General features: G+C 37.4%; 1 protein-coding gene and 1 long non-coding RNA gene across 4 annotated transcripts in view; one reads left to right on the forward strand and one right to left on the reverse strand.

Moving 5' to 3' along the window:
• The window catches only part of LOC121374068 (beta-1,4-mannosyltransferase egh-like), a 103,324-nt gene that overhangs the window by 74,805 nt on the left and 4,336 nt on the right, over positions 1-24,183 (forward strand). Inside the window, exon 1 of one of the 3 annotated variants that reach the window (XM_041500967.1) lies at positions 11,803-11,888. The exons of the other annotated variants lie outside the window; for them this stretch is intronic. The gene's annotated coding sequence lies outside the window, so the exon portion shown is untranslated. Of the gene's footprint in view, positions 1-11,802; positions 11,889-24,183 lie in introns of those variants that run through there. 3 annotated transcript variants of the gene reach the window in all.
• Positions 737-22,323, reverse strand: LOC121374069. The gene is made up of 3 exons (XR_005958183.1): positions 22,200-22,323; positions 11,775-11,855; positions 737-1,130 (listed from the first exon to the last, which is right to left on the reverse strand). It is a non-coding gene; the product is annotated as an uncharacterized LOC121374069 (long non-coding RNA).

A 24,183-nucleotide genomic window follows, 5' to 3' on the forward strand; every position in this document is an offset into this window, starting at 1 on the left:
ATTTTTTTTAAATGTTATTGTTGGACAGATAAATATAGAACCCTTCTTGTCAGTTTTCATTAAAAGAAATTGTTATAACTTATTTACTGGTTTTCTATCCAATTAAGGTTCAACCAATTCTGTCCAGACCATACAGAAGTTAAGAGTTAGTATGAGAGTAAACCTTCTGCCTATTATTAAACAGCAAGGGGTCTTTTGTATGTACTCTCCCACTGATAGGCTAGCACCATGTTGCCCTCAAAATCAAAATGCCTTGCCTTTTATAAGTTGCCCATGTAAAAAGAAGCCTTTAAACACACCTATGTGGATAGTACTACATATTTCCTTTTTTTAATTAAGTTATGAAATAGATATAGAAAATAAAACGGCCATAAGGTTTTTGTTCTTTTGAAAATTGTATAATGGAAAAAAAAGCCCTTATATTTAAAACTGCACATAAAATATGCCCCCAAAACATCACTTTATACCATGCCTTACTTCATTTCTAGGGAAAACACTGTGATGAATGGTATTGTTGGTTTGCATAATGCATTTCTATACATGCAGAGGTTATTTTGGATACTGGTAGTCGACACCTTTATTTAATATCCATAAATAAAATTATTTTCCAAAATAAAATGTTTTTCCTACCTACCTACCTACCCTATATTTTTCCAGCATGTAATAGGAAACAAGTAAAAAAAAAATTCCAGCCTAAGCATTAGCGTGGAACCGAAAGGAAATGTCTGTACATGCACCAAGCTCTATGATCATGAAACAGATGGATATATCGAAGTGGTGTTGTCCCCATGGATCACCACAACCGGACTTCAAATCTAAAGCATGATCAGCTATAGCTTGAAGCCTTGAACGCAGAAGAAGAAGAAGAACAACTGTATTTAGTTTACCTTTATTATAAAAGTATTTGTTCAGTTTGAATGTGGATGAAATGTAGATGCCAATCACATCACCTTGTGTGTCGGGGCCTGTCTTATCACATTGATCTTTTAGGATGATGCAGACAGACATTCTAGTTGTACATACGAATCGAGAGAAATTGAATTGATGTTTCGATCCTTTTTCTAAATGAGGAGGATATACCAGCTAGTTCAGCGTAGTTCTTGCCAGAGGTGTGATGGGTTTCATGTCGACTGAAAATTAAAAGTTTATTTTGTTTAATGACACCGCTGGAGCACGTTGATTTATGAATCATAAATGCTATTGGATGTCAAACATTTGGTAATTTTTCACACGTAGTCTGATAGGAAACTTAGTACATTTTTTCATTAGTTAAAGTTTGATTTGTTTAATGACCATCAGCAAGGGATCTTTTATATCCACTTTCCCACAGACAGGATAGTACATACCATGGGCTTTGATATACCAGTCAAAGAACACTGGTTGGAATGAGAGAAAAAACAAATAATCAATGAGTCCACTAAGCTGGTTTGATCCTATGAACCCAAGGGGTGGGACGTAGCCCAGTGGTACAGTGCTCACTCAATGGGTGGTCGGTGTGAGATTGATCCCCGTCGGTGGCCCCATTGCGCTATTGCTTGTTCCAGCCAGTGCACCACAACTGGTATATCAAAGGCCGTGGTATGTGCCACCCTGTCTGTGGGATGGTGCATATAAAAGATCCCTTGCTACTAATTTGAAAAATGTAGGTGGTTTTCTCTTATGTCTATATTTGTCATAATTATCAAATGTTTGACTCCATTAGCCGATTATTAATAAATCAGTATGCTCTAGTGGTGTCGTTAAACAAAAACAAACTTTATATGTCATTAATTACCAAATGTTTCTGATCAAGTTTAACGTGTATGATGATTTACCCACTTTTCACAGAAGTATGGCCGTTTATAATTGAATTTAAGAGATAAGAAAAACATTACTTCAGTAGGGGACATGTATTGCTTTAGCAGTGGTCTCATAATGTTGTTTTTCTTCTAAAGTGGACCTAATAGTGTGTTGCCATGAGGATTGTACATATACACCCATAATCCACACCCACCATTTATGGGCTTGTTTGTGAGGACACCAGGTTTCTTCTCTCATTGCTAGATCAACTGTCACAATTTGCCCCAGCTATATTTTTTTTTTTTTAATTTTTTTTTTTGCTAACTTTTCCAATAATACTGGTATAATTACACAAATCGGTGAGAAAATTTTTAAAAATATGTTTTTCCTATTACAAATGTATGTGATAATAAACATTTGCATAAAAAATGGTTGTACTAGAACCTTTTATTTTATTTACAAAATTGTTCAAACTTTGCTTGAACATAACTTGATGAAAACAAACCGGGGGAATAATTGTTATAAATGCGTTTAAAGAGTGTTCCATGATGCATCGTTTGGTGCAAAAATCATGGCCATAGGTTAACAGAAACTGGGAGAAATTTTGACCAATTTTGACCAAGTGTGGTAGGGGTTAAAACAAAAAACACCCACTTACTAACGGGTATGACCACCTCTTGAATTGAACACTGCAGTGCATTGCAGGCGCATAGAATTGACTAAAGTGTTGATTTCTGCCTGTGGAATATTGTTCCATTCCTGAATGAGCGCTTGACGAAGTTCATTGACGTTAGCGGGAGGGTTGGGACGACCCTCAATCGTCTGTCCAGACTATCCTAGACATGCTCGATGGGGTTGAGATCAGGACTTTTAGCGGGCCAGTCATCAATGAAATCAATGTTATTTGTCCTAAGAAAATTTACAGTGTCTCTAGCTGTATGAGAGTTGGCATTATCATGCTGAAAAATCGAGATGCTGGCGTTATTATGGAACAGAGGAATGACGTGATGAGCGAGAATGTCATCATGGTAACGTTGAGCATTTAAATTGCCATCATTGACGACTAGTGGTGAACGATAACCATGGGCAATGGCTGCCCAGACCATGACAGAACCCCCACCCCCGAAACAATCTCGTTCAAGAACACAACAGTCAGCATAGCGTTCATTTCTCCTATGGTAGATGCGCACCCTGCCATCACCACGTTGTAAAGAAAATCTGGATTCATCCGAAAAAAGAACGGTATTCCAGCATCGCCTTATCCAACGAGTGTGTACACGTGCCCAATTAAGACGATTTAGACGATGACGTTGCGTTAAAACGCATCCGACGTAAGGACGTCGTGCATGTAAACCGTTTTCCCGCAGACGATTATGAACAGTTTGCCTACTGATTCAGTTATTATGAAGCCCAGGTGTGTTAGCAGCAGTGGCAGTTTGGAATCGATTGCGCAAATGCGTGTTCATGATATAGCGGTCTTGACCACGCGTTGTACACGCGGACGTCCATGACGTGGCAAGTCATTGGTGCTTCCTGTCGTTCGAAATCTTACGCAAAGATTTCGTATCGCTCGACTAGAACTCCCAACATGCCTTGCAACGTCTTCTGTCGACATGCCAGCATCAAGCATGCCAATCACCCGTTCGCTTAAATTATTGGGTAGTCTTGGCATACTAAAAATGCTACAATGTAAAAAAAACATAAATTTTTTGACAAATTTTGAAGCGTTTTCGTTCACTTGACAACAATGTCAGTAAGACCACTAAAATAAATTGACCGAATACTTCAAGGGACATGTCGAACCATGCATGCACATGCAAATTGAATTTCACGTTGTCGACGATTAACAGTGCAAAAATAATCGATAAAATTCATGAATCCTGATAATACAGCTCAAGGCTAATACTACCTATATAATTTCATTACATAATGAATTCTTTAACACAACAAATACTATATGTACAAATTGGAAGTTTCTTTTTTTGTTCAGTATATTTATATTACCATTGTCACCTATGGGTATAATATATATATATATATATATATATAGTCAACATACAAGTTTATAGCAATCATGGTATATTTATCATGCCTCGTATGCACTGGTAAACATCATCAGCAATTTACCAGATTTTTCACGCTATTTAAACTCCCAAGCTGAATGAATGGTTGCCGTGTTTACGTCCCGCTTGTTAATCTTGAGAGCTGATGAAGTAACTGCTGTGACCTTCATAACCATTAAGGTGTAGTCAACCATTAAATATCATAGGAATCTCCGAGCACTTTACCTCTACTTCTTTTTACTCTGGTCACAGAGCAGCTACCTTTCATCTTCATTGATTGCTTGTTAAGACTGTATAAGAAGCCGGCGGCATGTCGCCTAATTTCCTCGTTTGCGTAAGGCGATCGTCTTATTATAGCCGTCTTGCTGTTCAGAAGAGTCCTGTAAGAGGCTTCAGTAAAGCATCATAATTTTCTGTTAGTCTGGGCAGCTGTTTTGTTCAGGTATACATTACACAGTTGTAAAGATGTGAAGACAAAAAGAGACAGAACTCCAGCTCTAAATAGAATTACTGATGTACTCTTAACATGTTTGATCAGGTAAATTTTACACACTACAGTGTATTTTTCACTTGATTTACTTTATTGTAACTTTATTCAAATGTGTTACAGGTTTGTTGATTAACCAAACTCAATGTCTAGTTTCACGGGTTGAAACTAGGGTCTGTGGCTTTAACTCTGTTAGGATGTTTGTCACTGGTTGAAACTAGGGTCTGTGGCTTTAACTCTGTTAGGATGTTTGTCACTGGTTGAAACTAGGGTCTGTGGCTTTAACTCTGTTAGGATGTTTGTCACTGGTTGAAACTAGGGTCTGCGGCTTTAACTCTGTTAGGATGTCTGTCACTGGTTGAAACTAGGGTCTGCGGCTTTAAAATAGGGTCTCTGTTAGGATGTCGGCTTTAACTCTGTTAGGATGTCTGTCACTGGTTGAAACTAGGGTCTGCTGCTTTAACTCTGTTAGGATGTCTGTCACTGGTTGAAACTAGGGTCTGCGGCTTTAACTCTGTTAGGATGTCTGTCACTGGTTGAAACTAGGGTCTGCGGCTTTAACTCTGTTAGGATGTCTGTCACTGGTTGAAACTAGGGTCTGCGGCTTTAACTCTGTTAGGATGTTTGTCACTGAAGCTTTTGTAATACAGATTTGTCCAGCATAGATCTCCTATCTTCCCAAGGAATAGAAATTTTATTAATTTGTTTTAAATTGAAATTTTGAAATTCTATTTTCTAGAGTAGTTTTGATTAGATTAGAGAGTTCAGAAACAGTCAAACTTATTATAATTATTCACAATTGGCAGTCTTCACAAATTAATAGATATTTTAGAAATTGTGAATATTGTTAATGTGGTTTTTTTAATGAGTTTTGATCAGATACAGTGAAACCTTTTAAAACCATAATAACCATTCCTCTGTAAACAGGAATTCCCTCAAAACCAGACATTTTGTGTGGCCCCTTTTCAATATCTGTACAGAAGAGAACCTCTCTAAACCAGATCCCTCTTAATAACGGACGTTTTACTTGGTCCCGAGGGTGTCCATTTAAGAGAAGTTTTACTGTACATGTACTTCTGAAATTTAATTCTTTAGAACATTCTTTGCAAACTAATAAGATATTTTGGAGTTTTAATTTTCTTCATAATTTTAATTAATATTGAATATCTAAACTTTAATTAGGTAATTAAAATAAAATTTGCATGTGTCTGTGAATTATCATCTACTAGTAATAAAATTGATATGCCTCTGTATTTCTTAAAATTGTCAATAACTGATTTGGTAAACTTTATTACGGGTTGAATCTAAACATTTTGCTCCAGCCAGTACATCACGACTGGTACATCAAAGGTTGTGGTATGTGCTAACCTGTCTGTGGGATGGTGCATATAAAAGATCCCTTGCTGCTAATCAAAAAGAGTAACCTATGAATTATTAAGTGGCGACAGCAGGTTTCCTCTCTCAATATCTATGTGGTCCTTAACCATATGCCCAACGCCATATAACTGTAAATAAAATGTGCTGAGTGTGTCGTTAAATAAAACATTTCCTTCCTTCCATTGGTGGACCTATTCTTTGATTGGGTTTCTTCCCATCCCAATCAGTGCCCCTCATCTTGTCTATCAGAAACTGCTGTATGTGTTGTCCCATCAGTGGGGAAAGTGCATATAAAAAATCCCTTGCAGCCAATGGAAAAATGTAGCAGGTTTCTTTGAAGACTATGTCAGAATTATCAACAGTTTGACATTCAGTAGCCAGTGTAGTAGTTCTAGTGGTGTTGTTGAACAATACAAACTTTTAAACTTTTATTAATGTTACTGATAAAGAGACATGGGGGTAAAACTGTCTAGTTTGTCACCTGATAAATTGCAATACAAACTTTTAAACTTTTATTAATGTTACTGATAAAGAGACATGGGGGTAAAACTGTCTAGTTTGTCACCTGATAAATTGCAAAATAATATTTTAAGTGCTAGCCAAAATCTAATGATCATTACCTTATTCTTTAACAGTGGTGAGACAACAATAAATGTGTTTGTTCATTGACTACTGGATGTCAAACATTTGATAAATTTGACACACAGTCTTCAAAAGAAATCTACATTTTTTTCAAGAGCATCATGGGATCTTTATAAGTACTTTCTCTCAAGACAGGAAAGCACATACCATGCTTTTTATATACCAATTATCATTGTACACTGACTGGGATGGCAGAAAAATCAAACAATTAAGTGACTGCATCAAGAGATTTCAATTCTAAACATCAGGTTTTTACTCTACAATCTTACCTAGATCACACACGCCTCACACGTGGTGATAAACTATATTAATGGATTATTTGTCACAGATCGAAAACCCAAGTCCTTATCCATAGTCACCTGCCAATGTCAAGAATAGTTTACAACATCCTGATATTTGCTAGGCAATATTTGTTTGTAGAGCACACAATATTCAGATTGTTAAACAGAAGGGCACAGATCACCATCGGTTAAAGGATTGATTTGTAAGTATGAAAACAGTTAATTTGTTTTGTTTAACGACACCACTAGAGTACATTGATTTCATAATCATCAGCTATTGGGTGTCGAACATTTGGTAATTCTGACATATAGTCTTAGAGAGGAAAAACCCACTACATTTTTCCATTAGTAGCAAGGGATCTTTTATATGCACCATCCCACAGACAGGATACAAGAGTATGGGAATGGGGACTGTATTAACGTGCCCACATCCTTATGGTTCAGGCACGCCTACCCCGGATTCAGTCTCTGACCTCGCCATGGCCAACTCCGGGGCAGGAAGGGCCATACAAGAGTACAAAGTTGAATGGCAGCAAGGCAACTTTTATAGTGTTTTTGTCAGATAAGAAAGCACAGACTGTGTTCTTTGATACACTAGTAAAGAGCCATTGGATGGCACTGAAAAGAACCCATTGGATGGCATTGAAAAGAACCCGTTGGATGCAATTGGAAATAACCCATGGGTGGTGGTACTGGAAATAACCCATGGGGGTGGGACTGGAAATAACCCATGGGGGTGGGACTGGAAATAACCCATGGGGTGGGACTGGAAATAACCCATGGGTGGTGGTACTGGAAACAACCCACTGGGTGGCACTGGAAACAACCCACTGGATCTAGTGAGTAAGGTTGTTCTTTGAATAGTTTACCTCTGATGAGTGCTCTACCGATGAGCTTATTGCATCATGTAAGCTATCTAAATGAGATTGAAATCTAATACCCTTGTCAAACAGATACATACAGTGAAACCTGTCTAAACCGGAGCACGCCAGGACCTGATATTTATCCAATTTATACAGGATCCGGTGTTTAACGTTTGTTTTGTTTAACAACACCACTAGAGCACATTGATTTATTAATAATTGGCTATTGGATGTCAAATATTTAGTAATTATGATGTATAGTCTTAGCGAAGAAACCCGCTACATTTTTCCATTAATAGCAAGGAATCGTTTATATGCACCATCCTTTGATTATACCAGTCATGGTACACTGGCTAGAATGAAAAATAGCCCAATGGACCCACCAACAGGAGTCGATCCTCGACCAACTGTGCATCAGGTGTGCACTTTACCACTGAGCTACGTCTCGCCCACCCGTGTTTAAAAGGTCACGTTTTAGATTTGAAACTTGTCCAATTTTGACAGGATTCCAGTTTATACAGATACAGTATAGACAGGTTTCACTGTGTGTGTGTGTGTATATATATATATATATATATATATATATATACACACATACATATATACACATACATATATATAGTGGACTCACTCACTTCGTACCATCAAAATAGTCCGGTTTACATAGAAGACCGGTTTAGACAGAGTTCATCCAGAGTTATGGTTCTTGAATGATCGACAACTCGCAATCAACAATGACATTTGAACCCATGGATGGTTGGGAAACGCAGTCATACAAGCCAGACTTGCAAATCGATTATTTCACAGACATAAAAAATATACTTAAAGGGACATTCAGAGACTTTTTAACGATTGTAATTTTTTTCTGCATAAAATATTAGTGGCAGAACTTTAAACGTGTTTCTGGTCGTTCTAATATTTGTACTAGGTTAAATTTCATTTTATTTCCTAAAACATTATTTATTCGTACATACGAATTAAAATTTTTGTGCTAAATCTTTCTGTTTTGACTGGATTTGAATCAAATTCTTGTATTAATTTGACTTTAGTTTCTAACGAAAGTTCGATACGTTGCCGTTTTTGGGGTTGCTCCACCATTATAAATAAAATAAGACAACACAAAATACACACACACACACACACACTAATATTAATCCAATTGATCTAACGGCCTATCGCAATAAGAGTAAACTTCACATGAGTGCGATTACATTTTGTATTTGATCTTGTGACGACGTCCTGTTTACTTGGCAATTGACTATCATTGTTCAACTAATTAAAGGGACATTCCTGAGTTTGCTGCATTGTAAGATGTTTTCGAAAAATAAAATATTTCGACGATTAAACTTACATATTAAATATATTTTCTTGTTTAGAATATCAGTGTCTGTATATTCAGTGTGTTTCTGGTCGTCTTAATATTTGTAGGAAGCCCAAACTGGATGTTGTCTTCAAATAATTTCGTACGTACGAAATTTTTTATTTTAAGAAATAAAATTAAATTTAACCTGGTACAAATAGTAGAACGATCAGAAACATGTTTAATATACAGCCACTAATATTTTAGGCAGAACATTATATTTGATATGTAATTACAGTCGTTAAAAAGTCTTTGTTAGTCGATAACATCTTAAAGAGTGCAGAAAACTCAGGAATGTCCCAATCTGGAATAGAGAGAGGTAATTAATACATGAATGGTTCTTTTGTTCTTGATTTTTGATCCGAAGTCCGGAGTAGACAGATTTACGGATTAGGCAGAGATTTATACCTAAGAGATAAATGGTAGCTGGACAGGGCTTTAGAAATGGACCGGTTTACGCAGAGATCAGGATTACACAGAATCCGGTTTAGACAGTCCACTGTATGTATGTATGTGTGTGTGTGCATGTGTGTGTGTGTGTATATATATATATATATATATATATATATATATATATATATATATATATATATATATATATATATATATATGCACACTGATAGAAAGAAATAAGGGAGCACATGGTATCTAAGATCAAATTTAACTCGCTATTAAAGTAGTTATGTCTGTGTACAATACAGAGATGTAATGTGGGACTGAATGTCAGTACTGTGGGTATGTCTACCAGTCACACAGATAACTTCCTTCTACTCTGGGTGGTGGGTGTGGGACTGAATGTCAGTACTGTGGGTATGTCCACCAGTAACACAGTTAACTTCCTTGTACTGTGGGTGGTGGCTGTGGGACTGATTGCCAGTACTGTGGGTAGGTCTACCAGTAACACAGTTAACTTCCTTGTACTCTGGGTGGTGGCTGTGGGACTGAATGTCAGTACTGTGGGTTGGCCACCAGTAACACAGTTAACTTCCTTGTACTCTGGGTGGTGGCTGTGGGACTGACTGTCAGTACTGTGGGTAGGTCTACCAGTAACACAGTTAACTTCCTTGTACTATGGGTGGTGGCTGTGGGACTGACTGTCAGTACTGTGGGTATGTCCACCAGTAACACAGTTAACTTCCTTGTACTCTGGGTGGTGGCTGTGGGACTGACTGTCAGTACTGTGGGTATGTCCACCAGTAACACAGTTAACTTCCTTGTACTCTGGGTGGTGGCTGTGGGACTGAATGTCAGTACTGTGGGTTGGCCACCAGTAACACAGTTAACTTCCTTGTACTCTGGGTGGTGGCTGTGGGACTGACTGTCAGTACTGTGGGTATGTCCACCAGTAACACAGTTAACTTCCTTGTACTCTGGGTGGTGGCTGTGGGACTGACTGTCAGTACTGTGGGTATGTCCACCAGTAACACAGTTAACTTCCTTGTACTCTGGGTGGTGGCTGTGGGACTGACTGTCAGTACTGTGGGTATGTCCACCAGTAACACAGTTAACTTCCTTGTACTCTGGGTGGTGGCTGTGGGACTGACTGTCAGTACTGTGGGTAGGTCTACCAGTAACACAGTTAACTTCCTTGTACTATGGGTGGTGGCTGTGGGACTGACTGTCAGTACTGTGGGTATGTCCACCAGTAACACAGTTAACTTCCTTGTACTCTGGGTGGTGGCTGTGGGACTGACTGTCAGTACTGTGGGTATGTCCACCAGTAACACAGTTAACTTCCTTGTACTCTGGGTGGTGGCTGTGGGACTGAATGTCAGTACTGTGGGTTGGCCACCAGTAACACAGTTAACTTCCTTGTACTCTGGGTGGTGGCTGTGGGACTGACTGTCAGTACTGTGGGTAGGTCCACCAGTAACACAGTTAACTTCCTTGTACTCTGGGTGGTGGCTGTGGGACTGAATGTCAGTACTGTGGGTATGTCCACCAGTAACACAGTTAACTTCCTTGTACTCTGGGTGGTGGCTGTGGGACTGACTGTCAGTACTGTGGGTATGTCTACCAGTAACACAGTTAACTTCCTTGTACTCTGTGGTGGCTGTGGCTGACTGTCAGTACTGTGGGTATGTCCACCAGTAACACAGTCAACTTCCTTGTACTGTGGGGCTGTGGGACTGACCAGTACTGTGGGTATGTCAGTAGCACAGTTAACTTGTACTCTGGGTGGTGGCTGTGGGACTGAATGTCAGTACTGTGGGTATGTCTATCAGTAGCACAGTTAACTTGTACTCTGGGTGGTGGCTGTGGGACTGAATGTCAGTACTGTGGGTATGTCTATCAGTAGCACAGTTAACTTGTACTCTGGGTGGTGGCTGTGGGACTGAATGTCAGTACTGTGGGTATGTCTATCAGTAGCACAGTTAACTTGTACTCTGGGTGGTGGCTGTGGGACTGAATGTCAGTACTGTGGGTATGTCTACCAGTAACACAGTTATCTTCCTTGTACTCTGGGTGGTGGCTGTGGGACTGAATGTCAGTACTGTGGGTATGTCTACCAGTAACACAGTTAACTTCCTTGTACTGTGGGTGGTGGCTGTGGGACTGAATGTCAGTACTGTGGGTATATGTCTACCAGTAACACAGTTAACTTCCTTGTACTCTGGGTGGTGGCTTTGGTTGCAGTCAGTATTATCTGGTACTATTTGTGTGTTCCTTTATTTATTTCCATCAGTATATATACGGATGGAAAAAAATAAGAAATGACTCACAATGGTATAAAGAGACAAAAAGTCTCATCCAGGAAGTCGACTCTTAGCACGAACATTCAGTCGCACCTTACATCTTTGTGCTTATCTAGGCAGTATGATAATAAAAGTGAATTGAATTTGGGCCTATAAAAATGTGGGTTTTTTTTTTTTTTTTAAGTGCAGTATTTAGCTGTGTTAAGTCCACAATAACCTACCTTACCTCTTAAATTACATCAAAGTATGTTTATCTGCATTCTACCATGGCTAGATGAGAGTGAACATGTGGGGCATCTCTGCTAGTCTGTAATGGAGATATAAAGATTGAAATGCCAAGGTCAGTGCATGTTAATAATAAATAATTAAGTAGGAAATATTCTGTCATTTCTTTTATATTTGTCGGACAAAAATTTCAATTATATGCTACTAATCAAAGTAATATAAAGGTACAGGCTACATTTATATTTGATTTCTTGCCATTTCTGTCTTTTTTATGAACAATTTGCGCTTGGTGTCAAATATGTCCTAAACATACCGATGTCATATATAAGGTTTTATCTCTAAGAGAATGGCGGCTGTTACCAAGTGGTAAAGTGCTTGTTTGATGCACAGTCAGTCTAGGATCGATCCCCATTGGTGAGCTCATTTGGCTATTTCTCATTCTAGACAGTGCACCATGACTTAAAATTACCAAATGTCTGACATCCAATAGCCGATAATTAATAAATCAGTGTGCTCTAGTGGTGTTGTTAAACAAAAAGAAAATAATTTTTTTATCTGGCAATGATGCTTATTTGTAAACACCTGTTCATATTCCTGTATGAATATGGCAGCCTAATGAAATCAAAGGTTTTTATCATGAATTTAACACCTTTAATTTAATGTATTTGGCTAATCAGAATCTAGTACTAGTATTTTTAAAGTCACTGTACACAATGTGTTGTTATCTATATCAGGACTCACATTGGGAATCATTTTGTTTCATTGAATGTTCAGATGACTTCTTCCTTTCAAGGGGGCAAGTCATAGCCCAGTGGTAAAGCGCTCGTTTGATGCGTGGTCAGTTTGGGATCATTTTGTTTCATTGAATGTTCAGATATGTAGAGTATTTCTTTGAAATATGATACAAAATAGCTAATATTAAAAAAATATATATATTAGCCAAATACTAAATGTTATAGCAACTTTGTATAAAAATTATCAGTTGACTAAAGGAAGGCTTAGCACTGCTATGTGTACATGCTACCATTGGTAATACCATGTCAGTATTTTATTGTAAAGTAAAGTTTGTTTTGTTTAACAACACCACTAGAGCACATTGATTTATTATTTATTAATCATCAGCCATTGGATGTCAAACATTTGGTAATTTCAACATATAGTCATAGAGAGGAAACCCACTACATTTTTCCATTAATAGTAGCAAGTGATCTTTTATATGCACTATCCCACAGACAGGATTATACACATAGCACAGCCTTTGATATACCAGTCGTGGCGCAGTGGATGGAGCGATAGTTATGGTAACATGTACAGGGGTTACTACACATAGCACAGCCTTTGATATACCAGTCGTGGCGCAGTGGATGGAGCGATAGTTATGGTAACATGTACAGGGGTTACTACACATAGCACAGCCTTTGATATACCAGTCGTGGCGCAGTGGATGGAGCGATAGTTATGGTAACATGTACAGGGGTTACTACACATAGCACAGCCTTTGATATACCAGTCGTGGCGCAGTGGATGGAGCGATAGTTATGGTAACATGTACAGGGGTTACTACACATAGCACAGCCTTTGATATACCAGTCGTGGCGCAGTGGATGGAGCGATAGTTATGGTAACATGTACAGGGGTTACTACACATAGCACAGCCTTTGATATACCAGTCGTGGCGCAGTGGATGGAGCGATAGTTATGGTAACATGTACAGGGGTTACTACACATAGCACAGCCTTTGATATACCAGTCGTGGCGCAGTGGATGGAGCGATAGTTATGGTAACATGTACAGGGGTTACTACACATAGCACAGCCTTTGATATACCAGTCGTGGCGCAGTGGATGGAGCGATAGTTATGGTAACATGTACAGGGGTTACTACACATAGCACAGCCTTTGATATACCAGTCGTGGCGCAGTGGATGGAGCGATAGTTATGGTAACATGTACAGGGGTTACTACACATAGCACAGCCTTTGATATACCAGTCGTGGCACAGTGGATGGAGCGATAGTTATGGTAACATGTAGAGGGGTTACTACACATAGCACAGCCTTTGATATACCAGTCGTGGCGCAGTGGATGGAGCGATAGTTATGGTAACATGTACAGGGGTTACTACACATAGCACAGCCTTTGATATACCAGTCGCGGCGCAGTGGATGGAGCGATAGTTATGGTAACATGTACAGGGGTTACTACACATAGCACAGCCTTTGATATACCAGTCGCGGTGCAGTGGATGGAGCGATAGTTATGGTAACATGTACAGGGGTTACTACACATAGCACAGCCTTTGATATACCAGTCGTGGTGCACTGGATGGAGCGGTAATTATGGTAACATGCACAGGGGTTGCCTCACGCTTGGCTTAATATTGTCAATGCCTGCAATCCTTTCATTTTAGCCTGACTAGTTTTCCCATGATTCACTGTCAGAGGAGGAAGTTAGGTAACTCATTCAGTCAAGAGTCCAAGTGCAATATTTTTAACAAGCTCATATACCACTAGCGTTTCGTGCATGTCTGTCCTGGGTCCCGTCACTGGATAGCCAGTGACCCGACCCGGGACAGAAATTCAGTCAAGAAAGATAATTACATAGCAGGCTTTGTGTTTCTGAATACAGTGTAATATTAAAGGTACTTGTTGCTCTAACACTGTAAAGTATTTCTGGCCCTGTTATTATAAAACTTAGTCCAGGCTAAGGCTTCTCTACTGGCTTCAGAGGTACAGTGGTTAAACCATGGGACCAAGGCTGGTAGGTACTGGCTCCCACCTGGAGCAAATTTGACCACTCAATGGCTAGGTACATGTATAAGGCCACTTCACTGACTTCTCGCTCACCAATGACCAACAACTAACAACTACCCAGTTATCCTGGACAGAGCTGAGGTGTATGCCCAGAACTGCATGCTTAAACCTTAATTGGATATAAGCATGAAAATAAGCAAACAACAAACACTTGGCTTCCTCGGGAATAGGCTTATAGCTCAGGGATCGATAGCTATATAAGCCTGAGGTGCAGTGGGTTGCAGGATCAGTTCCTGTCAGTGGACTAGAGTTATTCCTCATCCCAAGCAGTGACCCACAACTGGTACATCAAAGTCTGTAGTATGTAATCTTCTGTCTATGGGGAAAGTGCATACAAAAGATCCCTTACTGCTTTTTCGGTAGAACTAGTCTTTATGTGGAGGCATTGAGTTTCTTTCTTTTTCGTTCACAATCAATTGTGAAAATAACCACATACACCAAACAGACATAGTTAAAATGTGTTCAGATGACTTCTTCCTTTCAAGGGGGCAAGACATAGCACAGTGGTAAAGCACTGATGCTTGATGCGCGGTCGGTTTGGGATCGATCCCTGTCAGTGGGCCCTTTGGGCTATTTCTCGCTCCATCCAGTGCACCACGACTGGTACATCAAAGGCCATGGTATGTGCTATCCTGTCTATGGGATGGTACATGTAAAAGATCCCTTGTGGCTAATTGAAGAGAGTAGCCCATGAAGTGGTGACAGCGGGTTTCATCAATATATGTGTGGTCCTTAACCATAAATAAAATGTGTTGAGTGCGTGGTTAAAATAAACCCTTTCCTTCGTTCTTCCTTTCAAGGAGAAAGGTGAGAAGGTTGATAAAGATAGGTGAAGTGAACTTTTAATGGTAATTTTGTAGTGTTTCATTATGTTCTGCATTCAATCAGAAAGGTTCTGCAGTATTCACTCTGTTCAAATTGTAATATTTCATTATCAAATATTCATTATCAAATAATTTTATACTTCCTGTATAAAATTTAAGCAAAACAATTGAATACGTTCAATAAAAACACAATGATTAATGTGTCATTGTTATGTTAAAACCGGCGTCGTGGTTAGGCCATCGGTCTACAGGCTGGTAGGTACTGGGTCCGGATCCCAGTACTGTCGAGGCATGGGATTTTTAATCCAGATACCGACTCCATACCCTGAGTGAGTGCTCCGCAAGGCTCAATGGGTAGGTGTAAACCACTTGCACCGACCAGTGATCCATAACTGGTTCAACAAACGTCATGGTTTGTGCTATCCTGCCTGTGGGAAGTGCAAATAAAAGATCCCTTGCTGCTAATCGGAAGAGTAGCCCATGTAGTGGCGACAGCGGGTTTCCTCTCAAAATCTGTGTGGTCCTTAACCATATGTCTGACGCCATATAACCATAAATAAAATGTGTTGAGTGCGTCGTTAAATAAAACATTTCTTTCTTTCTTTCATTCAGAAAGGTTCTGCATTATTCACTCTGTTCAAATTGTAATATTTCATTATCAAATAAATATTCATTATCAAATGATTTTATACTTCCTGTATAAAATTTAAGCAAAACAATTGAATATGTTCAATAAAAACACAATGATTAATGTGTCATTGTTATGTTAAAATGAAAATAATAATAAAACATTTCTGGCAAAGAACCAAAAAACACTCAACTTGTCAACTGCAAAATTGTTGTGATGTACAGTCTTAATTATGCCAAAATAAAACAACAGATACGTGTTAGGAAAGCTACAACACTAAACACAACCAACCCAGAGCGAGTTCTTAAGGGCTCAATGGGTAGGTGTAAGGCCACTACACCCTCTTCTCTCTCACTAACCACAAACAATTAACTAACCTCTGTCCTGGACAGACGGCCCAGATAGCTGAGGATAGTGCCCAGGACAGCGTGCTTGAACATTAATAGGATATAAGCATGAAAATAAGTTGAAATGAAATGACACTAAACAAGTAGGTGTCTTGATGTCTGTTGTGTTATTTTGTTTTTGAAATCAGATTATATGTAGGTCCAAAATATTATAGCAACTTTGACTGCTAATAAACAAAAAGCGATTCATTTTGCCAGCTACTTGTAGGTTATTAGTACCTGGCTTTTTTGTAATAACAATTTATCTTTTAAAGAATATATATTTATTATGTATATTCTTTTCAATATTGTTGACCAAAATTGTTAACAGTAAATGGTTCAGTTCTATTGAAAGTGTGTGCTATAGTTCATTGGAATATATGAAATTTTTTTTTAGTTTAACGACACCACTAGAGCACATTGATTAATTAATCATTGGCTATTGGATGTCAAACATTTAGTAAATCTGACAGTCATCAGAGGAAACCCACTACATTTTTTCTAATGCAGAAAGGGATCTTTTATATGCACTTTCCCACAGACAGAAAAGCACATAACACGACCTTTGACCAGTTGTAGTGCACTGGTTGGAACGAGGAAAAAAAAACCCCAGTCAGCTGAATGGATCCATCGAGGTGGTTTGATCCTGCGATGCAAGCACCTTAAGCGAGCACTCAACCGACTGAGTGAAATCTCGCCCTGGAATATATGAAGTCAATTACAGAATATTGGTGGCCATCGGAGCATCTAATGACATGTTTAATAACTGACAGAGCTTCACTCTGACAGAAGTGGATGTATGATGATGGCTCAGAGCTGTTTGTAGTGTGTTTGTGAGGGCAATAAGACTGTCTGGTATCTCTTTAATGACTGCCATCAACATCCGTTTCCCATTCTAGTCCACATCAATAGCTGGGCTTAGACTGAGCTAATGAAGAAAATTAATGCTTACTGGTTGTAATATTATCACATCACACTGCAGTTATTTGTACGGTAATAGTAATTTTGATGGAAAACAGCTTTAGTGGTTTATATATATATATATATATATATATATATATATATATATATATATATATATATATATATATATATATATATATATATATATATATATATATATATATATGTGTGCGTATGTGTATCATATGCATAATAGTTATGTAGATTAGAAACAATGAATTTGACAACATGCAGGTTCTACCTATTAGCTACAGTTAATATAGTGTGTGCGGGATGTAGAAATCTGTCAATAATTACAATGAGGAGGCATGATATAGGTCAGTTGGTAGAGCACTCGCCTGAGATACTTGGTGTTCTTGTTTTTGTATATTGAAAGTCATGGTATGTGCTGTCCTGTCTGGGAAAAGTGCATGTCAAAAACATCCTTGCTGCCTAATAGAAAAATATAGTGGGTATCCTCTGACTGTCACATTGACCAAATATTTGACATTTTATGGCCTATGATTAATAAATCAATATCTTCTAATGGTGTTGTTAAGGATTTTTTTTTTTTTATTATGGTTATGGACTCTGGTTTTAAGTGTATGATTCATTGGGGTGCTCCCATAAATAATCAATCTTTATAACTGAAGATAGGTGATAAAGAAGATATAAGTATACAAGTGTTGGGAATAAAAAGTTCTCTATTTGCTCATGTTTTAATTTAAAGGGACATACTCTAGTTTCAACCCGTGAAAATTAACACTAAGTTTAGTTAATCTACAAACCTGTAACACATCTGGATAAAGTTACAATTGAGTGAAACACAGTCTGTGACTTTGAAATGATGAAATACCCTCTGAAAATAGACTATAACTCGACTCCATAACTGTTACTTCTCAGACACACATGCATTTTTAAAAATATGAGAAATGCATTTTGTTATATTAAAAACACCAGGATGACCAAAAACACTTCGAATGTACGGAAATTGATATCTAAACAATAAAATCTAAGTAAAGTATGATTTAAGTTATCAAAAATGGTTATAATAGTAAAAAATATGCCTTGCTACTAATGAAAAATGTAGCAGGTTTCCTCTGTGAGACTATATATTAAAATTACCAAATGTTTCACATCCAATAACTGATGATTAATAAAAAAATATATAATAAGCAATGTGCTTTAGTGGTGTCGTTAAACAAAACAAACTTTTAACTTTCAATCTCTATCAGTTCAGTTGACTCGCAGATAGCCACAGACAGTATTAGCACTTAATTAAAGGAACAGACCCCAGTTTTTAAACATGAAAGCATATTTTTCACTATTAGAGCCATTTATGATCACTGAAATCAAACATTACTTATATTTTATTGCTTAGATTATCCAGTGTTTCTGGTCATCCTGATGTTTCTAATATCACAAAATGCATTTATCATATTTTTAAAAACGCATGTGCTTCTGAGAAGTAATGGTTATGGAGTCGCGTTTTAGTCTATTTTTAAGGGTATTTCTGTGTCACAGACTCGTGTTTCACTCTTGTATCTAAATTTGTTACAGGTTTAGTTACAAACTTAGTGTCCATTTTTACGGGTTGAAACTAGGTGAAAAATATACCTTAGTGTTTAAAAACTAGGGTCTGTCCCTTTAATAACAACACTCCTATAAATACATGTGCCCAAAATAGATTTGCTTCAACCTCTTTTGGATATGAGTATGTTCAGGATTGGTGGGCAGACAGATATGGACAGACAGAGACAGACAGACAGTAACTATTAAACTGATCCCTGTCTGCCTTGATTTGGACCTGTCTCAAGTATAGGCTGATGCCGGATGGAATGACAAGTGTACTTTGCAACATCTTGTTCTAAAAAAGGACATGAAAATAGTACATCTAGTTAAACCTATTGTTGAACAGCCATCTGGGCCCTATTCCACGAATAAAGAACCTTAGTTAAAGATGGGATATAGCCAAGTGGTAAAGCCGTTTTAGGATCAATCCCAATCAGTGGATCCATTAGGCTATTTCTTGTTCCAGCCAGTGCACCACAACTGGTATATCAAAGGCATATAAAAGATCTCTTGCTACTAATGAAAAAATGTAGCGGGTTTATTATCTAAGACTATATGTCAAAATTACCACCGGCCTCGGTGGCGCAGTGGTTAAGCCATCGGACTACAGGCTGGTAGGTACAGGGTTCGCAGCCCGGTACCGGCTCCAAGCCAGAGCGAGTTCTTAAGGGCTCAATGGGTAGGTGTAAGGCCACTACACCCTCTTCTCTCTCATTAGCCACTAACAAACTAACAACTAACCCACTGTCCTGGACAGGCAGCCCAGATAGCTGAGGTGCATGCCCAGGACAGCGTGCTTGAACCTTAATTGGATATAAGCACGAAAATAAGTTGAAATCAATCAATCAATCAAAATGACCAAATGTTTGACATCCAATAGACAATATGATTAATAAATCAATTTGCTTTATAGTGGTTTTGTTAAACGAAACCAAACTTTTACTGTAACTTTCTATATTAATTATTGCAATTTTTCATGATAATTTTTCATGATACATGTAGTAAGCTATGTCACATTGTGCAACAGGCTAGTAATCATAGAAAAACATTATGGTTGCGATAGTAGGTATTTTATGATGGTGGTGATGCCTGTATTCGACAGCTATTTAATACAGTTTCACTTGTAACGTATTGGCAAAATAGAAAGGGGCCTTCATAAGCTATGTCAAACTAATATACGTGAGCGAATATGTGGTAATTTATGTAGATCATAAATTGTTGCTGAATTTTAAAATGGTTTTGAGGTGATGGAAAACCCCCCAGTAAAGAATAAAGGCATTTTAAGAATGTTTTAGTTCCTAAGAGCCATATCTTACACTAAAACAGCTTACAACAAAACAGTTTTTGTTGTTTCCTGGGGTAAAAAACAAAGAGCAGGTGTAAGGTTTTCTTACTTATGCAACGAAATGTGAAACATTTTCCTTTTAAAACCAGTACATTAATATAGTCTGCCTATGCAGCACTTCTTTTGTTCTGTATCAGCGACAAAATAAAAAATGTCCTAAAGTGATGCACATTGTGTTATCATATTGCATTTTCCTTTGTTATACATTTTGAATGAAATAACATTCTAAATGGCATGGTTGTGTGTGTATTAGGCACAAAATATTCCGATGATATGTCATGTTATTACAGCCGATATACTGAACCCCAGTTATTATTTTTTTCATTATTATTTCTTTTTAATATTTCTTATCCCCAGAAACATAGGTGATGTCAGGGAGAGATACCAATTATTTAACATTATTCAACATTAGAGATAGGTGTAGGGTTAAAATGATAAGATGTAGGAATTTTAATCTAAAATTTTAGGAACTTTCATTAAAATGTAACAATTTAAATAACACCATTTTCCAACCCCATTCTCACCTATTCCCCCCCCCCCCCACCACCACCACCACCACCACCACCACCACCACCACCTTTTAAATGTTCCTGTCTCCCTATAACATGACTTGTATACACTGCGGTTGCCCCTTCCCAGTGTGGATGTCTCCCCCCCTCCCCCCCTTCAACCTCACCTCCAATGTAAAATTCTGGCTTCACCAATGGCTACTCGCTTCCTGCTACTGCATGCTAGGCCAAAAGCTAACATATTTTACTACAGCCATTTTGTTTGGTAATGGTGTCTTATCGAGAAGGTTTGACTGTATGTATCTTTTTCCTATCCGGTTCTATATGGTTTTCAAGATTCTCTTCCTAGTTTTATAATTGCCTCTTTGTCAAATTGATCTGTCTTCCTGGTATAGTTTAAAAATAGAACCAAACAGTAAAATCACACATTCTTGTTCTCCCGATACTTCAGTGCAAGAAGTGGTATAATAAATAAAATAAATAGATTTATGAATAGATTGTTCAGATGTGAATTATTGTGGGGGATTTGGCATTTAAAAAACAAAATATATATATATATAAGGATAATTAATTCTTTAAAAAAATTTTTAAAATACATATATACTGTACACTTGTTTTCTTTTGTAATATATATATATATATATATATATATATAATATATATATATACACATGTATATATCTATATATATATAAGAATTGTTTCTCATTTTTTAGGAATTTATCGATGTATAAAAGCGAAGCGATTTTATACTACATTTGTGACTTTTATACATCGATAAATTCCTAAAAAATGAGAAACAATTCTTATAATTACAAACAGTACAAGAAGTGTACCTTAAAACACTAAAAAATTATTTCTTTCGTTCTTACTGTCAGCCATGTTGTGTAAATAAGCGTAGGAATACATGTATACATACTATTGGATGTTTTGGGGTTTTTTTTAACAGAATAAAAACAAATAAAAAATATATTGTAATTTTTTTTAATTTATAACATGAATATCTCATCCAGTTTCCCTTATTTTTTTAATCGAGAAAACAGGTTACTTCCTTGTTCTATTTTTAAAACAATCACCGAACTGGGTCATTGGGCTTCTCGCCCATCCAGCTAAAAATAGATCCAATCGATCTTGGTCTTCTGTGATGACGTATTTTTATGAGGTTTATGGAAGGATAACGCTTGGGTTTTTTTAGTGACGTCAGCCAATCAGAATACAGTAAATCGTATAAATTCATAAAGTTTGTAATTAATATATATATGTATATATATTGCTTCTCTCTCGCATAATTTTATTTTCACAAAGTAGACTGAATTTGATATAAAAAAAAAAAGAGAGAGAGAGAGAAAAAACAACACCTTCATGCTTTGCAGCAGGCTGGATTTAACCCAGTGGTAAAGCAAATCACCTGATGTGTAGTTGGTCTAGGGTTGATCCCTGTCAGTGGGCCCATTGGGATATTCCTTGTTTTCAGCCAGTGCACTGGTATATCAAAGGGTCATGTTACATGTACCGGTATGTACAATCCTGTCTGTCGGATGGTACATATAAAAAAGAAAGAAAGAAATGTTTTATTTAACGATGCACTCAACACATTTTATTTACAGTTATATGGCGTCAGACATATGGCTAAGGATCACACAGATTTTGAGAGGAAACCCGCTGTCGCCACTACATGGGCTACTCTTTCCGATTAGTAGCAAGGGATCTTTTATTTGCGCTTCCCACAGGCAGGATAGCACAAACCATGGCCTTTGTTGAACCAGTTATGGATCACTGGTCGGTGCAAGTGGTTTACACCTACCCATTGAGCCTTACTCAGGGTTTGGAGTCGGTATCTAGATTAAAAATCCCATGCCTCGACTGGGATCCGAACCCAGTACCTTCCAGCCTGTAGACCGATGACCTAACCACGACGCCACTGAGGCCGGTTTGGTACATATAAAAGATCCCATGCTACTAATAAAAAAACTGTCGCAGGTTTTCTCTCTAAGACTATTTTAGAATTACCATATGTTTGACATCCAATAGCTGATCATGAATAAATCAATGTGCTCTACTGTTGCCGTTAAACAAAACAAACGTTTAAGTTTTTTTCAAGCTTTGCATTAAAAGATCTGTTAGGTGTTGAGTTTTTTCACGATGAGATGAAGAGTACCTGAATACAAGCTGTATATCCCTTGACTGAAGTGGGGTTACATATCACTTGAAGTGCTGTGTTGCCATGCATCATAGCCAGGATGGTATAGTCTTGCAGCAATGAGTAATTTTAAATAGTGTGAGTCAGGGGTTTTTTTGGTTTGAAATTTGATACACTGTCACTCCTAACAATGTGGTAGTGGTGTGTTGATGCATGACTGTTTCATTTGATGACTACGAGTCAGAATTGCCAAATGTTTGACATCCAATAGTCAGTGATTAATTAATCAATGTGCTCTAGTGGTTGCTGAACAAAACAAACTTTTTAAAAAACTATTACATAATTATGCAGTTGTTTTTGAAATTTTGAACTCAATCTTGTCATAAATATAAAAGTTTTATATGGACATTTATCTGCTGCATATTTAGTCTTTAATTGGTGAGTAATTTAGGAGAAAAGTAACATGATGATTTGAGAAATTATATTATGTATACTTAAATTACAAATTATACTTTCGGTAGTTTACTACATTGATTTTTATATCAGTATATTTTTTAGTTTATTTGAAAACTTTGAGATTTGCTATTCTGTTGTCATCAATTTTTTTATTTTTTTATATTTGATATTGTTAATAATATTTTTAATACCTTTATCTATATTAATTATTTGGATAACCAAGATATTCGTCTTGCTTAATTGTATAAATTATACTGTGTGTGTGTGTGTGTGTGTGTCTGTCTGTGTGTGTATGTGTGTCTGTGTGTGTGTGTGTGTCTGTCTGTGTGGGTGTGTCTGTCTGTCTGTCTGTGGGTGGGTGTGTCTCTGTGGGTGGGTGTGTCTGTTGGTGGGTGTGTCTGTGTGTGTTCTTCTTTTTTCTTCTTTTTTCATATTTATATTCATGTTTTTCTGATGAGATGAAATGTAAACTGTACCTAATACACACGTACACGTATTTTGCTTGTTCATAAAGCATTCTGGTACTTGACATTCCAGTTTCTAACAAACTGTTTTAGGCAATTGGCATAAAAGGGTCTTTTAAATTCTGAACTGTTAGCGTTTGACATTTATGTGCTTTAATAGGGCCATTTAAATACACACCTCTTTTGTGTGTGTCATCACATGTTTGTCTAGACTATAAACTCTTGAAAACAAGATCATGTGTGTGTTGTACATTGTAACTGACCCCAATTTAGAGTGAGTGTATATATGTATATACAGATATATATATGTATGTATGTATGTATGTATGTAT

The sequence above is a fragment of the Gigantopelta aegis genome, chromosome 6, assembly GCF_016097555.1.
Source record: "Gigantopelta aegis isolate Gae_Host chromosome 6, Gae_host_genome, whole genome shotgun sequence".
Classification (NCBI taxonomy): domain Eukaryota; kingdom Metazoa; phylum Mollusca; class Gastropoda; order Neomphalida; family Peltospiridae; genus Gigantopelta; species Gigantopelta aegis.